This window comes from Schistocerca gregaria, unplaced genomic scaffold (assembly GCF_023897955.1).
Source record: "Schistocerca gregaria isolate iqSchGreg1 unplaced genomic scaffold, iqSchGreg1.2 ptg001216l, whole genome shotgun sequence".
Taxonomy (NCBI): domain Eukaryota; kingdom Metazoa; phylum Arthropoda; class Insecta; order Orthoptera; family Acrididae; genus Schistocerca; species Schistocerca gregaria.
In genome coordinates this window covers 82,501-90,000 of record NW_026062538.1, presented here as the reverse complement: position 1 = coordinate 90,000, position 7,500 = coordinate 82,501, and the positions used below count along the sequence as shown (strand labels likewise).

Below are 7,500 nucleotides of genomic sequence, written 5' to 3'. Positions count from 1 at the left end.
GGGCGCGCATCGCACGTTTAAGGAGACGCGGCCGGCCACACAGGCGACCACGACACTCCCACGTCTCCGAAGCGGGACAAACGCCGCGCGCTTCAGTATACGTAGCCGACCCTCAGCCAGACGTGGCCCGGGAACGGAATCCATGGACCGCAATGTGCGTTCGAAACGTCGATGTTCATGTGTCCTGCAGTTCACATGTCGACGCGCAATTTGCTGCGTTCTTCATCGACCCACGAGCCGAGTGATCCACCGTCCTGGGTGATCTTTTCCTTTTCAGTCTCCCACTGTCTCTTTCAAGACAGTAGCATTTGCGGGACTGAGGCGTCTGACGGCCCCTGTTCCACTATTTTTTTTGTGTCCAACGGCCTCACAGCCGATGGGCGTCGTACGGCTCCACACCGGAGCGGACAGGCACTCGGGCGAACGTCATTCAAAACCGGCGCCAGGCGCCAGGTACCGCAGGCCAGCCGCTCCAGAGCTTCAGCGCTCGTACCACACAACAACAACACTTCCGCTAGTTTTGAGAGGCACGCGTGGTTCCGCACGCGGCGCACGGCCACTGCCGTACAGGTAGCGTGTTGCGCGACACGACACGCACATCGAAAGACATGCAGTCTAGTCGGTAATGATCCTTCCGCAGGTTCACCTACGGAAACCTTGTTACGACTTTTACTTCCTCTAAATGATCAAGTTTGGTCATCTTTCCGGTAGCATCGGCAACGACAGAGTCGATGCCGCGTACCAGTCCGAAGACCTCACTAAATCATTCAATCGGTAGTAGCGACGGGCGGTGTGTACAAAGGGCAGGGACGTAATCAACGCGAGCTTATGACTCGCGCTTACTGGGAATTCCTCGTTCATGGGGAACAATTGCAAGCCCCAATCCCTAGCACGAAGGAGGTTCAGCGGGTTACCCCGACCTTTCGGCCTAGGAAGACACGCTGATTCCTTCAGTGTAGCGCGCGTGCGGCCCAGAACATCTAAGGGCATCACAGACCTGTTATTGCTCAATCTCTTGCGGCTAGAAGCCGCCTGTCCCTCTAAGAAGAAAAGTAATCGCTGACAGCACGAAGGATGTCACGCGACTAGTTAGCAGGCTAGAGTCTCGTTCGTTATCGGAATTAACCAGACAAATCGCTCCACCAACTAAGAACGGCCATGCACCACCACCCACCGAATCAAGAAAGAGCTATCAATCTGTCAATCCTTCCGGTGTCCGGGCCTGGTGAGGTTTCCCGTGTTGAGTCAAATTAAGCCGCAGGCTCCACTCCTGGTGGTGCCCTTCCGTCAATTCCTTTAAGTTTCAGCTTTGCAACCATACTTCCCCCGGAACCCAAAAGCTTTGGTTTCCCGGAGGCTGCCCGCCGAGTCATCGGAGGAACTGCGGCGGATCGCTGGCTGGCATCGTTTATGGTTAGAACTAGGGCGGTATCTGATCGCCTTCGAACCTCTAACTTTCGTTCTTGATTAATGAAAACATACTTGGCAAATGCTTTCGCTTCTGTTCGTCTTGCGACGATCCAAGAATTTCACCTCTAACGTCGCAATACGAATGCCCCCGCCTGTCCCTATTAATCATTACCTCGGGTTCCGAAAACCAACAAAATAGAACCGAGGTCCTATTCCATTATTCCATGCACACAGTATTCAGGCGGGCTTGCCTGCTTTAAGCACTCTAATTTGTTCAAAGTAAACGTGCCGGCCCACCGAGACACTCAACAAAGAGCACCCTGGTAGGATTTAAACGGGGTCCGCCTCGGGACGCGAAAGCACCCCTTCGGCTCGCCCCACCGGCAGGACGTCCCACGATACATGCCAGTTAAACACCGACGGGCGGTGAACCAACAGCGTGGGACACAAATCCAACTACGAGCTTTTTAACCGCAACAACTTTAATATACGCTATTGGAGCTGGAATTACCGCGGCTGCTGGCACCAGACTTGCCCTCCAATAGATACTCGTTAAAGGATTTAAAGTGTACTCATTCCGATTACGGGGCCTCGGATGAGTCCCGTATCGTTATTTTTCGTCACTACCTCCCCGTGCCGGGAGTGGGTAATTTGCGCGCCTGCTGCCTTCCTTGGATGTGGTAGCCGTTTCTCAGGCTCCCTCTCCGGAATCGAACCCTGATTCCCCGTTACCCGTTACAACCATGGTAGGCGCAGAACCTACCATCGACAGTTGATAAGGCAGACATTTGAAAGATGCGTCGCCGGTACGAGGACCGTGCGATCAGCCCAAAGTTATTCAGAGTCACCAAGGCAAACGGACCAGACAAGCCAATCCGATTGGTTTTGATCTAATAAAAGCGTCCCTTCCATCTCTGGTCGGGACTCTGTTTGCATGTATTAGCTCTAGAATTACCACAGTTATCCAAGTAACGTGGGTACGATCTAAGGAACCATAACTGATTTAATGAGCCATTCGCGGTTTCACCTTAATGCGGCTTGTACTGAGACATGCATGGCTTAATCTTTGAGACAAGCATATGACTACTGGCAGGATCAACCAGGGAGCTGCGTCAACTAGAGCTGAGCAGCCGGCCGCCCGGGAGTGTGTCCCGGGGGCCCGCGCGAACACGCAAGCGTCCGCTCAATTATTCTGCAAACAGGAGGAGGCCGAGCTCCCCTGCACGATACACCTCGAAACCCTCTCAGGTCCCGGCGGCGCGCAGCGCCGTCCTAGGTACTTGGTCGGTTTCGAGAGAGGCGCAATCGCCCGGAGTTAGGCGAGTAGACGGTTTTAGTGCGAACACCCTTGCTCCCAACTGAGCTTGCCGCTGCCGACAGAGGCCCGGGAGCGTGCTGTCGTGGCATTGCCGGCGGGAGACAACACGCGCCACCTATGGTGACCGGCAGCTCCAACGCCAGCGCCACACAAGGGCAAAGCCCCACTTGGGTGCAGAAGCGAACTCTCCCAGCACAGCGCACGCGCCAACACGTCCGCACAACTGCGATACAAACCACCTGCGAGAACCGCTGGGGCGACCGAGCAGCAGACGGCGTCGCGGCGCCGAGTGCCAGGCGGCGGCGCATCCTCAACGCACACAGTCCTCAATCAGACCAGCACACTGCAGATGTCCACCGCGCTTCGCACCGGGCTCGGCTGAACCAACTTTGGCCGCCAGGCGCCGCGTGCAGGGTGCGCCGCAGCGTAGCTGCGCCGCCTGCCGGGCCCGTCGGCTGGCGCTCCTGCCACTCGGCGCCCCCCACCAGCCGCCTGTTGCGCGTGCGCCCACGCAGCGCGCGGCCAACACGCCGGGCGGCCCCCCTTCACCGGCCGGGAACAGTCCCACCAAGCCACCGCCGCGTATCGCTTCATACCCACATGGGCCTAGTCACGCGTGTGGATGTGGCGGGTACCGCTGAAACAACCGGTTAATAGCTGTACCGATCGTCGCCATCACAGATTCACCTCCAGCGTGAACAACCGCTCAACAACGGATTTCCAGTTCATTTGCGTATCTTGGGCAGTAAACGTAGATGTCCACCTACATTTGCGAATTCAACAATTCTTGCATGCCAGGATGTCATGTGTCACGACACGCTACATCAGACCACATACACACTGCGACATGTGCAGAAGAGAACACGTGGAAGGTGGCCCGCGCACGTATGCGATGTACCTTCCGCGATCCACTGTCAACCGGCATCTGCGGCATGTCCCAGATATGGAACGCGGTCCACCAGGGTAGCACTTTGTGTGAGGCAATACGACAAAGTCGGAATACACGCGTCACTACATCAGACGGCTCACGCTGACCTGACCTGACCTGACTCACCGCACCACCACCCCCAGCGACCCAGGGTGACATACAATGCGTTCGTACGTTCCTCCCACACGCCTCTACGGCGTACCACAGTGCAACCTAGCTGTTATTGGGAGACGAGACAAGTAGCATCAAGCACAACATATGGAAATTGAGATTCGACACCGTTGGGCACAGCCAGCGTACGGTCACACGTATCACACTACTTCACTCTGTACGTAACGACCGATGATCGGTACAGCGTGTGGGTTACGCGTACGACATCAGCGGACAATGGACACAGACCATACCACGACGTACACTGAGGGCGTCGACATCTGAATGCAACTGAACAGCTGCGAGGCTCATTTAACACTCAAACGCCAGACCGACCAGCTTGAGAGGACAGAGACACAAAGAGGGGGACAGAGGGGGACAGAGGGGGGGGAGGGGGGGGGGTCGGCGATATAGTCCTATTGCAGTACAATTGACAGTGGATAGCAGGAATATGTGGAAAGTAAGCAACACTCGCAAGACATCTACATGAGGATAACAACGACACCAGAGATTCCGAGCAGTGAACTATGTTAGGCAAAGGGACAACGTGGGTTAGGTTAAGGGACAACGTGGGTTAGGTTAAGGGACAACGTGGGTTAGGTTAAGGGACAACGTGGGTTAGGTTAAGGGACAACGTGGGTTAGGTTAAGGGACAACGTGGGTTAGGTTAAGGGACAACGTGGGTTAGGTTAAGGGACAACGTGGGTTAGGTTAAGGGACAACGTGGGTTAGGTTAAGGGACAACGTGGGTTAGGTTAAGGGACAACGTGGGTTAGGTTAAGGGACAACGTGGGTTAGGTTAAGGGACAACGTGGGTTAGGTTAAGGGACAACGTGGGTTAGGTTAAGGGACAACGTCGGTTAGGTTAAGGGACAACGTGGGTTAGGTTAAGGGACAACGTGGGTTAGGTTAAGGGACAACGTGGGTTAGGTTAAGGGACAACGTGGGTTAGGTTAAGGGACAACGTGGGTTAGGTTAAGGGACAACGTGGGTTAGGTTAAGGGACAACGTGGGTTAGGTTAAGGGACAACTTGAGTTAGGTTAAGGGACAACTTGAGTTAGGTTAAGGGACAACTTGAGTTAGGTTAAGGGACAACTTGAGTTAGGTTAAGGGACAACTTGAGTTAGGTTAAGGGACAACTTGAGTTAGGTTAAGGGACAACTTGAGTTAGGTTAAGGGACAACTTGAGTTAGGTTAAGGGACAAATTGAGTTAGGTTAAGGGACAAATTGAGTTAGGTTAAGGGACAAATTGAGTTAGGTTAAGGGACAAATTGAGTTAGGTTAAGGGACAAATTGAGTTAGGTTAAGGGACAAATTGAGTTAGGTTAAGGGACAAATTGAGTTAGGTTAAGGGACAAATTGAGTTAGGTTAAGGGACAACTTGAGTTAGGTTAAGGGACAAATTGAGTTAGGTTAAGGGACAACTTGAGTTAGGTTAAGGGACAACTTGAGTTAGGTTAAGGGACAACTTGAGTTAGGTTAAGGGACAACTTGAGTTAGGTTAAGGGACAACTTGAGTTAGGTTAAGGGACAACTTGAGTTAGGTTAAGGGACAACTTGAGTTAGGTTAAGGGACAACTTGAGTTAGGTTAAGGGACAAATTGAGTTAGGTTAAGGGACAAATTGAGTTAGGTTAAGGGACAAATTGAGTTAGGTTAAGGGACAAATTGAGTTAGGTTAAGGGACAAATTGAGTTAGGTTAAGGGACAAATTGAGTTAGGTTAAGGGACAACTTGAGTTAGGTTAAGGGACAAATTGAGTTAGGTTAAGGGACAACTTGAGTTAGGTTAAGGGACAACTTGAGTTAGGTTAAGGGACAACTTGAGTTAGGTTAAGGGACAACTTGAGTTAGGTTAAGGGACAACTTGAGTTAGGTTAAGGGACAACTTGAGTTAGGTTAAGGGACAACTTGAGTTAGGTTAAGGGACAACTTGAGTTAGGTTAAGGGACAAATTGAGTTAGGTTAAGGGACAAATTGAGTTAGGTTAAGGGACAAATTGAGTTAGGTTAAGGGACAAATTGAGTTAGGTTAAGGGACAAATTGAGTTAGGTTAAGGGACAACTTGAGTTAGGTTAAGGGACAACTTGAGTTAGGTTAAGGGACAACTTGAGTTAGGTTAAGGGACAACTTGAGTTAGGTTAAGGGACAACTTGAGTTAGGTTAAGGGACAACTTGAGTTAGGTTAAGGGACAACTTGAGTTAGGTTAAGGGACAAATTGAGTTAGGTTAAGGGACAAATTGAGTTAGGTTAAGGGACAACTTGAGTTAGGTTAAGGGACAAATTGAGTTAGGTTAAGGGACAAATTGAGTTAGGTTAAGGGACAACTTGAGTTAGGTTAAGGGACAACTTGAGTTAGGTTAAGGGACAACTTGAGTTAGGTTAAGGGACAACTTGAGTTAGGTTAAGGGACAACTTGAGTTAGGTTAAGGGACAACTTGAGTTAGGTTAAGGGACAACTTGAGTTAGGTTAAGGGACAACTTGAGTTAGGTTAAGGGACAACTTGAGTTAGGTTAAGGGACAAATTGAGTTAGGTTAAGGGACAAATTGAGTTAGGTTAAGGGACAAATTGAGTTAGGTTAAGGGACAAATTGAGTTAGGTTAAGGGACAACTTGAGTTAGGTTAAGGGACAACTTGAGTTAGGTTAAGGGACAACTTGAGTTAGGTTAAGGGACAACTTGAGTTAGGTTAAGGGACAAATTGAGTTAGGTTAAGGGACAAATTGAGTTAGGTTAAGGGACAACTTGAGTTAGGTTAAGGGACAACTTGAGTTAGGTTAAGGGACAAATTGAGTTAGGTTAAGGGACAAATTGAGTTAGGTTAAGCGATAATCTGGTACAGCCACAGTTAGGTTAAGCGATAATCTGGTACAGCCACAGTTAGGTTAAGCGATAATCTGGTACAGCCACAGTTAGGTTAAGCGATAATCTGGTACAGCCACAGTTAGGTTAAGCGATAATCTGGTACAGCCACAGTTAGGTTAAGCGATAAACTGGTACAGCCACAGTTAGGTTAAGCGATAAACTGGTACAGCCACAGTTAGGTTAAGCGATAAACTGGTACAGCCACAGTTAGGTTAAGCGATAAACTGGTACAGCCACAGTTAGGTTAAGCGATAAACTGGTACAGCCACAGTTAGGTTAAGCGATAAACTGGTACAGCCACAGTTAGGTTAAGCGATAAACTGGTACAGCCACAGTTAGGTTAAGCGATAAACTGGTACAGCCACAGTTAGGTTAAGCGATAAACTGGTACAGCCACAGTTAGGTTAAGCGATAAACTGGTACAGCCACAGTTAGGTTAAGCGATAAACTGGTACAGCCACAGTTAGGTTAAGCGATAAACTGGTACAGCCACAGTTAGGTTAAGCGATAAACTGGTACAGCCACAGTTAGGTTAAGCGATAAACTGGTACAGCCACAGTTAGGTTAAGCGATAAACTGGTACAGCCACAGTTAGGTTAAGCGATAAACTGGTACAGCCACAGTTAGGTTAAGCGATAAAGTTGGTTAAATTTGGTATTGTGTGGGAAGGGGGCAGAGAGAGAGGGGGGGGGGGTGGATAGTGGTGGCAGTACACGGATGCCTGAGTCACCGTCAGATACGTCACGTCGGTTCGATGCTTGTAGCAAGAGGCTGGCGGATGTGTGTCTCTCACTTCTGCAATTTTTCATGTGGTATAACACGAGGGC

General features: G+C 50.3%; 2 non-coding genes across 2 annotated transcripts; both read right to left on the bottom strand.

The window, feature by feature from the left end:
* Window positions 1-106: 106 nt before the first annotated feature.
* Window positions 107-261, bottom strand: LOC126329757 (5.8S ribosomal RNA). Its single transcript, XR_007562512.1, has one exon. It is a non-coding gene; the product is annotated as a 5.8S ribosomal RNA (ribosomal RNA).
* A 362-nt stretch (window positions 262-623) lies between these two features.
* On the bottom strand, window positions 624-2,516 carry LOC126329759 (small subunit ribosomal RNA). Its single transcript, XR_007562514.1, has one exon. It is a non-coding gene; the product is annotated as a small subunit ribosomal RNA (ribosomal RNA).
* Window positions 2,517-7,500: the final 4,984 nt, after the last annotated feature.